At 40.0% G+C, this 11,997-nt stretch overlaps 1 protein-coding gene across 1 annotated transcript in view; it reads right to left on the reverse strand.

Annotated features, from left to right (window-relative positions):
* PTPRG (protein tyrosine phosphatase, receptor type G) overlaps positions 1-11,997 on the reverse strand; it is a gene marked incomplete at its 5' end in the record, with an annotated part of 334,807 nt that overhangs the window by 281,679 nt on the left and 41,131 nt on the right. The gene's annotated exons all lie outside the window — the stretch shown is intronic.

The following is an 11,997-nucleotide window of genomic DNA, read 5'->3' on the forward strand; positions in this document are numbered from 1 at the left end:
AACCGATGCATATAAAGCAGCAGACTTGTTGAGGTTGGCAGAAATACGCATAGATGAAGTAAGAGCCAAAATCTGTCTGTTTAGTTCCTGGGAGCTGGTCGGATATTTATGCTAATATAGAACAACCTTGGGTATCTGAATGTCACAGTGACACAGGATGTGTGTGGAGAGTTGAGGTTTGGATAACCGAGGTAATTTTCAGAGTAATTAACTAATGTCAGGGGACATGACCGTGTTCCAAATAACAGGGAAGGTTAGATAATCGAATGCTGCTGTCTTACCACTTATCTTACTGAATACTGTAAAGGTTTTTATTGAAAAGCTTTTACTGAAACGGAGTTCAAGATCAAATGAGCAGAGAGACCATTAATTTCACATGCGAAAAGCAATGCTACAAGGTATTTTGTGCCAAACCACATACTGCTAATCTGCCAGACAACAGAGAAGTGGTTTGTACCTTGAAAAGTGAATTCCTCCCTCTGAAGAATTTACCATGCACTTCATCCCTTCAGCAGCAGGAGCTACAGCAGCACCTACCCAGCTCCCCGAGTCCCCAGAGCAAGGTCCAAGGATAAGAGCCTACCAGCTTTCCTTTTCATCTCCAAAATCAAGCCTCCCTGCGTCACCTCAACTGCAAATGCTGAATTTGCTGGTCTCAGCCTCATAGTATCCTTTAGAAACACCCTGCAGAATCTGGAATTTGCTGGTCCGAGGCTGTAAATGTTATTTAGAATATTAGAATAACAAAAATTCCAGGAACAAGCTGGGTGAAACTAAGTAAAAAGTTTCCTTAGTATCTGCTCTAACCCTGCACAAATTCAGCCTGGACCATGCATGCTGCTGCAACTGCAAGACCAAAATTCTCTCAGTAATCTTTACAATCCAATGGTCTGTGTTGAAAGAAGTGTGAGTGCCTACTAGGTCTTGTTCTTATAGTAGAGAAGACATTCCCATCCATGTCTTTCTTTACACACATGAAACGTTTTCTGTAGTTTTCAGTTCACTTACATGACACAGGGTGAATGCTGCTCTGTTGCAGTCCTCCCTCTCTCTCTACTTTTGTTCAGCTACCTCTCATTTAGTATTTCTGAAACATTTGTAGTAATAGCAGCATAACAACACCAACACCATTGTGCCTATTTTATAAGGCAATAATCCACTTCCCTCCTTGAGATAAACTACTAGGGGGAACAAGAGCTGGGTTATTGGCTTGTAAAACAGTGTGATGATAGTATTATTGTCTAAATTAATGTCATTTAACGCTTTATACCACAGTTCCAGAGGTCCCACCTCAAGCATTAATAATGCATTTTGCTTTTTAAGATGCCATATGGGAAAAGACCGACTTCTGACATCCAGGGATTGCATCAGTAAAACATAACTAATTGGTGAAATCTGCAAGAACAAAATAGGAGACCTTGATTGTTCCTAAGAACAGTTCAGTTATTTCACTCTCCCACCCCATCCTAACCTCTCCCCTGCCCTCCCAAATACAATCTTTTTTGTTCTTTACATTATTAATTTCTGACCAGTATGAGGAGCTAAAAATGTAACTTCTTCATATACCTTTTCTGTGCTAAAAAGTATATGCATTACCTCTTGTGAGCTACCTCGTTCTCGTTCATATATTCTATCCCACTTACCAATGTAAGAAATTGAAGCTTTACAAAGGAATCACAAAAAAAAAAAAAAAAAAAAAAGACAACAAAACAGGCCCTGCATTGCTAAGACACAGTAAACAAGCCCTTGGCTGATAAATTTGCTTATGACAATATTGGCAGTAATTTGATTCAAATTCCAGCAAAGTCAATTTTGAATTATAGCAGCCAGGGGTAGAAAATAGCTGCTTTTCTTAGCTGTTAACCCCATAAAAGCTCCTTTTTTGAACCATAACGTAAGTCCAAGCTATTTCCCTGGTGGTGCGGCTTAAACCAGTGATCAGTATAAGTGAAGCATGATAAATAGCTACTGCACTACACCCCCATCAGCTGAAGTCTGCACAGGTCTAGCTGTGGAAACAGAAAGGTCATTCATTACTCAGTGTGAACAAACAGACGGCACATTTGTGATAAATAATAGCTATTACAGAGCTACAAAACACACTGAGGCTTTCTGCTCCATAGCTGCGCATGACTTCCCCTGTATTACTCTTTAAATATAATTATTTAAAATCAGCTTCCTTGATAAAGACCCCCATACCTCTATGGATTAAACTCATAAACCTAAGTATGAATATATATATGTGTGTGTGTGTATATATGTATGAATATATATGTGTGTGTGTGTATATATGTATCTACACACACATATATTTTTAAAACCATTTGTTTGGTTATGGTAAGCAGGGCACAAAGTCATTTGTCTCATCTACTACAAAATAAACAGGATACAAGCGGCATATTTGCCTTTATTTTCACTTCCCTCATCAGTCATGATGTGGATGTCAGGATTGTAATAGAAACAGTAATTAGTAAGCCAACCTCTGGTCAGGAAACTCCTAAGATGTCAGTTCTCAGTGGTTGCTTTAAAAACCATATCAAGCAAGCAACCAACCTCCACAAGGTTTTCTTTCCCTGCCACCATGACCAGAAGGGCAAGTTATACCTGTACAGTTTTCACTTGTTGGTCAATCTTCTAAATAAAACACCATTTCTTAAAGAGTGTGAAATGCTTTAATATTAGTTCAAACCTGGTAAATTCAAATTCTGGCAGGTGCAGAGAGTTGTTCTGACACGGAGAACGGACGGTTCATCCTAACTCTCTCAATACGACCGACTGCAAAAGCCATAGGCTAAGATATCTCATCACACTGAGAAACACCGTACTTCCCAAGTGTTCCTAGTAAAATAAAGGGATTATCCGAGACCTTCTCGTGAAGTAAATCACTGCCAGAGAAAGTTAATATACTAAAATACATTTTCTACTTATCAACCTTTGTCCAACATGAAGTAAGCAGAAGCGTCTGCAGTGCCTGCCGCCTGTTCTCCCTTGCTGGGGCACAAAGAGGGAAACTCCCCAGAAATTGTATCAATTTCATTTACAAATCTGCTAGCTATACTGGCTCCCTGAACACCCTGCCTTGCTGGGCTTCTGCTATCTGTGCCACAAATTTGAGCCTTTTGTGACAATGCAGGATTACAGGTTAGATGGACAACTAACTTCTTTCAAACCATATTAAAAATTTGGAAGGATTTTTAGAAGTGTTTAGGATCAAATTGTTTTCTCTCACCAACATACCTAGTTGCATGTGTTCAATCTCACAACACTGCTTGTACTTAAAGCAGCATTAAGTATCATCTTGCAATCTCTGCTGGCTTTCAGCCCTGCACTTCTGTTTGTTTTCAGTCGAGGACGATTTGCCCTGCTCATGAGGAGTGCCTCCAGCCACACGCGTGCAAGGGAAATTAACTGGTCACCGCATGAACGCAAGGACATGAACGCTTGAGTGCATGAATCTGATCACAGGAAGAGAGTCCAAGCAGCTATGTGCGCCAATATTCAGCAGGAAATTAGCTCTCCTGCATTTCCATCCCAGGTCTCTGCTGAATATGCAGCGGTGGCAATTAACTTTTAGAGAGGTGGGGAGGGAAGAGAAAAGGGTGAAAGTTTTGAACTTTCACCAAACTTGTACCATTAATTGCAATCTGTAAATTCAGATGAAGAGACCAGAGAAGCAAATGATTCCCTGTAAGTTTCAATTCTTCATTTACATGGCAAACAGAAAAACACAGGTTGTAACTCACAGCAACTGGAGTGCAAACTATCAAATTAGCCCAATAGAGTATGTCATTGTGCAGCTTCAGAAACAAACAACAGCCAGCAACGAAGCCTCCTGAAAGTCAGAGATACTCAACTGAGCATACTACACAGTGTGCTAGGATGAGTGTGGTGATTACTGGGAGTAATGACATGAATAGCAAAACGATACAGAGCATTTATTTCAACCATGAAAATCAAGGAAGCCTGCAGCAATTTAAATTTTAGTCTTTACAGCTGAAGGCAAAGCAAGCTCTATAAAAAAAATTCCTAACACAAAGAAAACTAGAGCTGCTTACTTTCTGTTAGGTATATATCCTTCTAGTTGTCTGTGGAAATGGTACAAAACCTTGAATAACGGTGTTCAATTACAAAACTTTCCGATAGCTACATATAACATTTTCTATCTATATGCAGCATATACATGTTAGATATACCATATGCATATAGCATCTCTGCATATTTGTGTGTATATGCACACAAGTGTACACAACTGGCTTATTCTCATAACTTTTTTTTTTTAGAGCAAAGCATATGTTTTTGATGTGTAACTGATGGAAAGGCTTTCAAATTTTTTTTCTCCTGGGTTCCCTTCTGCACCTCTCTCCAAATGGTGCTGTAACAGGAGGTTCAAAGGAACAGGAACATTTGCCCAAAATATGGAGACTTCCAGCTCCATATTCAGCATGGCCTTACTGCCAAGAAGGAAGCTATCACAACACCCAACTTTGAAGCACCAGAACTTCAGGAGTCTGAGTGTCCGTTTTCCAACATAATTTGTCCTGCAAAAAGGGATGGCTGCACTGGCAACAGCTTCTGTTGTAGCCACCCAGGCCGGGCAACAGCTCAGATGCTCTCGACACTTTCACAGCTCACCACCTACAATGTCTACAGCAGAATCAAAAGGCAAAAACCACCTAGTTATCGCAGTGGGTTGGCCCCTCTTACCTGACACTTTAGCCCCAATACATTTATTTGCTTGTCAGTAAGAAGCATGTGGCACTTGCCCTAGAGCACCCAGTCAGAAAAACTGAAAGTCAGAAGGAAAAGGCTGGATCTAGCTACCACAGAAGCTGTTGCCAATGCAGCCTTCCCTTTTTGAGGGTCAAATTGTACCGGCAAAAGAGTAGAAGCCCAGAGCGGCTACACTGATTTGACATTCAGTGGGAGGGGTCACTGACAATCTCATTAGCTTCTACCCAAAAACAAGCCCCCGCCCTGTCGGCACTGAAAAAAAAATCTAATTGGTACATTGAAAATTCTCCCATTGAAGCTCTGATTCCTTCAACAAGAACTAAATTTCAGGAAGCTTTGTTTTTCCAGGCAACAAGATCCAACTGTCTCACTAGTTCCAGGCAATTGTAGAAGGGTGTTGCTCACTCCAGTTCAGACCCACAACTGAGAAACCCAGCTCTGCATCCACTGGTAAGTAAAGTCAAAACATGGCATTTTTTAGGACAAATGTATTACTGCAATAAAAGCACAAATTATTTGTTGTTCTAGAAATGCCTCTCCCCCCTGCCCCCTTTTCTTAAACCAAGCTGTAAAAATATCAGGGGAAAAGCAACAAACACAGGGGCTAAATTATTTTTCATGTGGTAGGTCAGCCAGAAAGTGTTTCACCCATCAGCGGATTTGGGGGCAGGGGGACGGAAGCACCATCAAATCTCTTTGACACCTGAAAGCTGCAGGCAAACTAAACAATCAAAAAACTTCCAAGGTTTGGAAAATACTCTTCCGCATAATTTAAGAGTAACAAATCTCTGGACCATTAGCTCTAATGACACTCAGAATACCTCTTACCTTTCCTGTAAACATCTGATTTATATTTCTTGTCTGGTTGCTCCATGGAAAGATTCCTTGGAGGCTACAAAGGAACCTCCTTTCATTTGCTTAAAAAAGTAATTTACAGAAGAATGAGATGCCATTCTGAGAGTTTCTTTTTGGAAAACTCCTAGAGGTACAGCTTTAGGGGTCAGAGCTGCAGCCCTGATACACACTTTGCAACCACATTGATTGCAATAAGCCTCAGGCAGTAAAATGCAGGGAGCAAGCTGGCGAAGCGTGGACCTTAGGGTAGGGCTCTCATTTACATTAAGATCATTTTAAACCACTCCCAAAGGGCAAAGAGCAGTGTAAATGGCTTCTATGTGGGAGTAAATTACATGTTTACAAAGGATCAAAACAATGCCAACATTAGGCATACAAAGTGACACACTTCTTATTCAGAATTTGAAATTACTTTAATCTGTACCATGCTTAAAATTCCTTATAACAGGCCTCTTTTTCAAAGGAACTGTAGACATAATTCTGCACAAACCCTTATTTAATGAGTGTATTCATTTGGGTTGCAAATCTTTGCTAGAATAGGGGAGCTGAAACATCCATACAAAGTTTCTGATGGTTCTCTGGATCAAAACAATACTGTTCTAGAAAACTTCAGTTCAATCGCCTTTCAGGATATTGTTGGGCAACACTGCCAGAGGCATGTTTATAGACTCCAAAATACTAATTTCATACCCAATTTCTACATATTCCAAGTCTTGCAAAGTTTCCAAGCTTTCGCAGTTGTTTTACAAACCTGTATTTTCAAGAGCTTGAACATCTCAGCCATGCTCTGCTTTAAAATAAACTGTTAAACATGAATCCTAATTAAATTAATTTATTCAGTTAGCTCAGTTTTCAGTTCACAACATGAGCAAAGCTGAGAGGACTGATTCCTCCGGCCCCCAATTCAGAGAAATCCTTTGAAGTATGTGCTTTGACTGTAAGTGTATGAGCAGCCCCCTTAGTTCAATGGGATTTATGATCACCACAAATACTTGTTTACTCACACTGCTGAGGATGAGTCAATTTTCCTACTTCAAAAGTCAGGGCCAGAATGCCCAGGTGAGGCGCAGGTAATACACTGGAATTAGGTACTGGGTTATTAGTGTGATCTTAATGACACAGTTACAGCAACACAAGCATATAGTGGAAAAAGTTAACAGAGAGACAAAAAAAAAAAAAAAAATCCTGGGCCATCCAAAAACAGAAAACAATTTTCTCCAAAGAAGGTGCATGCCATGAAATTTAAGTGGGTTAGGTTTGCTTATTCCCAAATCCTCTTTCATTCACCAATCAAAATCTGGAAGAAAGAAGCTTTTTTGTTTGCCATTAGTGGGGGTGGTTTGTTTTAGGAGTAAAATAAATTACACTGTGAAGAACAGTGCCTGACCACGAGCTGGCATACCACCAGCTTTTAATGGTAGTCTGAATGGCTCACACACTTTCCTTTCAGTCCAAGTCTTTTGATACTCCTTTTGGAGTTTGTTCACAGATTTCTTAAAAAAAAAAAAAAAAAAAAAGCCTGAGGATTTAAAAAAAGTTTGATCTGAGTCATCTCTACATGATTTGGGTGAGTGAGTCTTTCATTTCCAGTCCTTTTTAGAGATAAAAACTCCCTAACGGAACATGGTTACATCTGGAGTGGAATTTGCTGTTTGATCAACTAGAGATATAGAATCGGGAGGTCTGACAATGGCAAATTGACTTTCTCCTTAGGGTAACTCAAAGTTCAAATTAGCACTGAAAGAAGCTGAAGTAAGGTGCAGAAGTATGGTCTACTGGTTAAAGCACAGGCCTGGGAGACAGGCCTGCAACGCTCAATTCCCAGCCTTGCCAATGACTCACTAAACCCGATTCCACAAAGCACTTGCAAATGCTCAGGATGTGGATAAAATTATTGCACTCCCTAAAGAACCTCACCGGCTCCAAGCCTGGATGACTTGCATTTGATTTAACTTCTCTGTACCTCAGCCTGTGTTGTATGCAGTAATTCATTTAATCTGTAATATGATTTGAGATCCCTGAATAAATATGCAATTCTCATAAATATTAATACTTTATTATTAAGTAAGTACTTCTTGCTTGTAACTGACCTAGTAAGTTCTGAAATATCTGCTGCTGACATCAGTGGGGAAATTTTTAAATTTACATGCAAACCTGTTAGCAAGTTCAAAAGGTATGAAAAATCCGCTGCTTTGCTCTTTTTACAGCAAATTTGACCATACTGACGCAAATCCCAGAAACATCCATTTTCCATGCTGCACTTTTCCTCAAACACCCTCAAACCTAATTCTAAAAACCCAAGAGGCAGAAACAGTTTTGGCCCTCCAGACCACCAACAAATCTGATAAAAGGCCAAATCTGTCGGCACTCCTTGCTCTGTCCGACACACCATGATGTCCCAGGAATAAAACAGCAGATGAAAAGCACTGACAGAGTCTTTCATTCCCCTCACTTCACGCAGATTTCCAGAACAGCACAACACATTTCAGCAGCAGCAGCTGGAGGGTTGCTGGACACATAACTGCACTTCATAAAATAGCATCTGACCTCCTGCACTCCTACCACTAGAATACTCTTAATTAGCTGCAGCCTGGGAATGGCTGGAGATTCCTGAAATAGTCAGTTAATGAAGACTGACATGCACCAAACTGTAACAGCAAGGAGAGCAGTGAATATGGCAGCTAGCTTGGCACTAACGCATTGTACATGTCCAGGACTGCTGTCAAAGCTCCAACACTTCCTGAGCTATATGACCTCCATAAAACTAAAACAAACAAACGAACAACACCACCCCACCCCCCCAAAGTTTATTTCTTCAGTTACTTTTGTGACATTAACAGTTTATGTATAACAACTCACTGGGTACAATGAAATCACTCATAGCATCCATGTGTTTACATAACAGTCACTCTCGAAAGCATGTTTATTGCCGGAGGTAACCAAGAACCTTTATCTCAATATCTCTTACAAGAGGCAGCAGATTTAAATAGTACCAGTGTAATCCACAATCATAAAGGCAAAAGCAAATAAATAAATAAAAATAATTAAAAAAATAAAAATCAAGGGTCACACTGACATGTACTGCTCAAAACTTCCCACTGAGATTATTACAATTCAAGACATGACAGTGCATAAAAAGAAATATATAATTTCAAAGTACTGCAACTGCAAAGTGTGTTAGTAACAGATGCAGTAGATGAGAGAAAAAGGTCTCTGTTATTAATCAGAATTCACATTTAAGAAACAGTGGTTGTTAAGTAACTCCTCTGAATCCTAATCACAATAAAAAGTTTGCTATCTGAGTCATCTCTACATGATTTGGGTGAGTGAGTCTTTCATTTCCAGTCCTTTTTAGAAATAAAAACTCCCTAACGGAACATGGTTACATCTGGAGTGGAATTTGCTGTTTGATCAACTAGAGATATAGAATCGGGAGGTCTGACAATGGCAAATTGACTTTCTCCTTAGGGTAACTCAAAGTTCAAATTAGCACTGAAAGAAGCTGAAGTAAGGTGCAGAAGTATGGTCTACTGGTTAAAGCACAGGCCTGGGAGACAGGCCTGCAACGCTCAATTCCCAGCCTTGCCAATGACTCACTAAACCCGATTCCACAAAGCACTTGCAAATGCTCAGGATGTGGATAAAATTATTGCACTCCCTAAAGAACCTCACCGGCTCCAAGCCTGGATGACTTGCATTTGATTTAACTTCTCTGTACCTCAGCCTGTGTTGTATGCAGTAATTCATTTAATCTGTAATATGATTTGAGATCCCTGAATAAATATGCAATTCTCATAAATATTAATACTTTATTATTAAGTAAGTACTTCTTGCTTGTAACTGACCTAGTAAGTTCTGAAATATCTGCTGCTGACATCAGTGGGGAAATTTTTAAATTTACATGCAAACCTGTTAGCAAGTTCAAAAGGTATGAAAAGTCCGCTGCTTTGCTCTTTTTACAGCAAATTTGACCATACTGACGCAAATCCCAGAAACATCCATTTTCCATGCTGCACTTTTCCTCAAACACCCTCAAACCTAATTCTAAAAACCCAAGAGGCAGAAACAGTTTTGGCCCTCCAGACCACCAACAAATCTGATAAAAGGCCAAATCTGTCGGCACTCCTTGCTCTGTCCGACACACCATGATGTCCCAGGAATAAAACAGCAGATGAAAAGCACTGACAGAGTCTTTCATTCCCCTCACTTCACGCAGATTTCCAGAACAGCACAACACATTTCAGCAGCAGCAGCTGGAGGGTTGCTGGACACATAACTGCACTTCATAAAATAGCATCTGACCTCCTGCACTCCTACCACTAGAATACTCTTAATTAGCTGCAGCCTGGGAATGGCTGGAGATTCCTGAAATAGTCAGTTAATGAAGACTGACATGCACCAAACTGTAACAGCAAGGAGAGCAGTGAATATGGCAGCTAGCTTGGCACTAACGCATTGTACATGTCCAGGACTGCTGTCAAAGCTCCAACACTTCCTGAGCTATATGACCTCCATAAAACTAAAACAAACAAACGAACAACACCACCCCACCCCCCCAAAGTTTATTTCTTCAGTTACTTTTGTGACATTAACAGTTTATGTATAACAACTCACTGGGTACAATGAAATCACTCATAGCATCCATGTGTTTACATAACAGTCACTCTCGAAAGCATGTTTATTGCCGGAGGTAACCAAGAACCTTTATCTCAATATCTCTTACAAGAGGCAGCAGATTTAAATAGTACCAGTGTAATCCACAATCATAAAGGCAAAAGCAAATAAATAAATAAAAATAATTAAAAAAATAAAAATCAAGGGTCACACTGACATGTACTGCTCAAAACTTCCCACTGAGATTATTACAATTCAAGACATGACAGTGCATAAAAAGAAATATATAATTTCAAAGTACTGCAACTGCAAAGTGTGTTAGTAACAGATGCAGTAGATGAGAGAAAAAGGTCTCTGTTATTAATCAGAATTCACATTTAAGAAACAGTGGTTGTTAAGTAACTCCTCTGAATCCTAATCACAACCAGGAAGGTACCAATTATTCTGACTCTCCGTTACTATTCATTAATTTCACACTGAAATGTTATTTGCTTTTACAATCTGGGGGGATGGTGGGGGTGGTGGGTGTAGGAAATCAACTTTGAGGAGGTTGCTTTTCTTTTTTTAAACTGCATCTGTACCTGAACCAGCCGAACCCACTTGAGATCAGGTAATCAGGATACAAACAAGAATCCACATTTGACTAATTGGAAGGTCAGGTAAACAAAGCTCCATTACCATAATAACAAGATAAGTACTTCCTTGCAGACTTGCCATTATTTTTATGCACCTCTTGCCCTGACAACAAATAAAATGTCTATCGAAATGAAAGAAATATTATAATACCGTTCCCTACATATTACTTTATGAAAGGCTTTCTCCCCTCCAAGATCGACCTAATGCTTAATTAAAGTTACACAGAGCAGCAGAGAAAGATCTAAAGCTCCAAGCCAGTGATGACTAGAAACTATTAGATCTGATTTTCAGTATACTGATATTTTCTTATTGGCACAAGAAAAAAAAACAACCAAACAAGCACGAGCTGTAATAATGGTCAAGGTGTGTTAACACACTTTGGGGAAGGCTTTTTGTTTTTGGTTTTGAGCCTCTGCCATGTTGGAAGGTAGCCAAAGTATAATTCTGCCTCCCTTGATTGACAAAGCCTGCTATACCTTTAATTAAATCTGTGACTGTACACCACCTTTTTCAGTAAGAATAAGTAATTAAAAATTAATTTTCTAGAGGAAGAACCCCTTCTCCTTACAGCAAACAGTATAAATTTTTTTTAAAAATACATATATATATAGCATGATTAGGTGAGATTGTGTGTACGGCATTTCCACAATAAAACTAATCAGTGTTACCATGTGCTCCATCACACTGCTCTATTTGCATTTTTTCCTGGAAGGCTTCCAAAGAAAGAGGAAAATCTGCTTATGAAGAGGCAAAATGCCCTGAACGTACTGTGAGGGGGACAACCAGCAGAGAACCACATAACTGGAGCCTGCTAGACGTAAACTCTCCTTCCACGCTACAAATTATGCCTCTCTGACTATTTTTATGAGAACATCACTGGACATAGGCAGATGATCTTGACCTGCAGAGCACATGCAACAACAGCAGGTCCACCCAGGCCCCTCACAGCCATGGAGGGAGAAGTAGAGCAGACTGCCAGCTCACCCTCGCACTCAGCTCACAAAACACTGACTCTCTCCCTCCTGGGGATGCATCCACGGAGGAGTCCACCAAGAGTATTGCATAGTGGAGCTTCCCAATGAGATGTGGTCTGAGGGCCACCATTTGCCCAAATGCATGACAGACAGCAGTCATGGCCGTGAGCTGATCACCTTAGAATCA

This window comes from Aptenodytes forsteri, unplaced genomic scaffold (assembly GCF_000699145.1).
Source record: "Aptenodytes forsteri isolate BGI_AS27 unplaced genomic scaffold, ASM69914v1 Scaffold53, whole genome shotgun sequence".
Taxonomy (NCBI): domain Eukaryota; kingdom Metazoa; phylum Chordata; class Aves; order Sphenisciformes; family Spheniscidae; genus Aptenodytes; species Aptenodytes forsteri.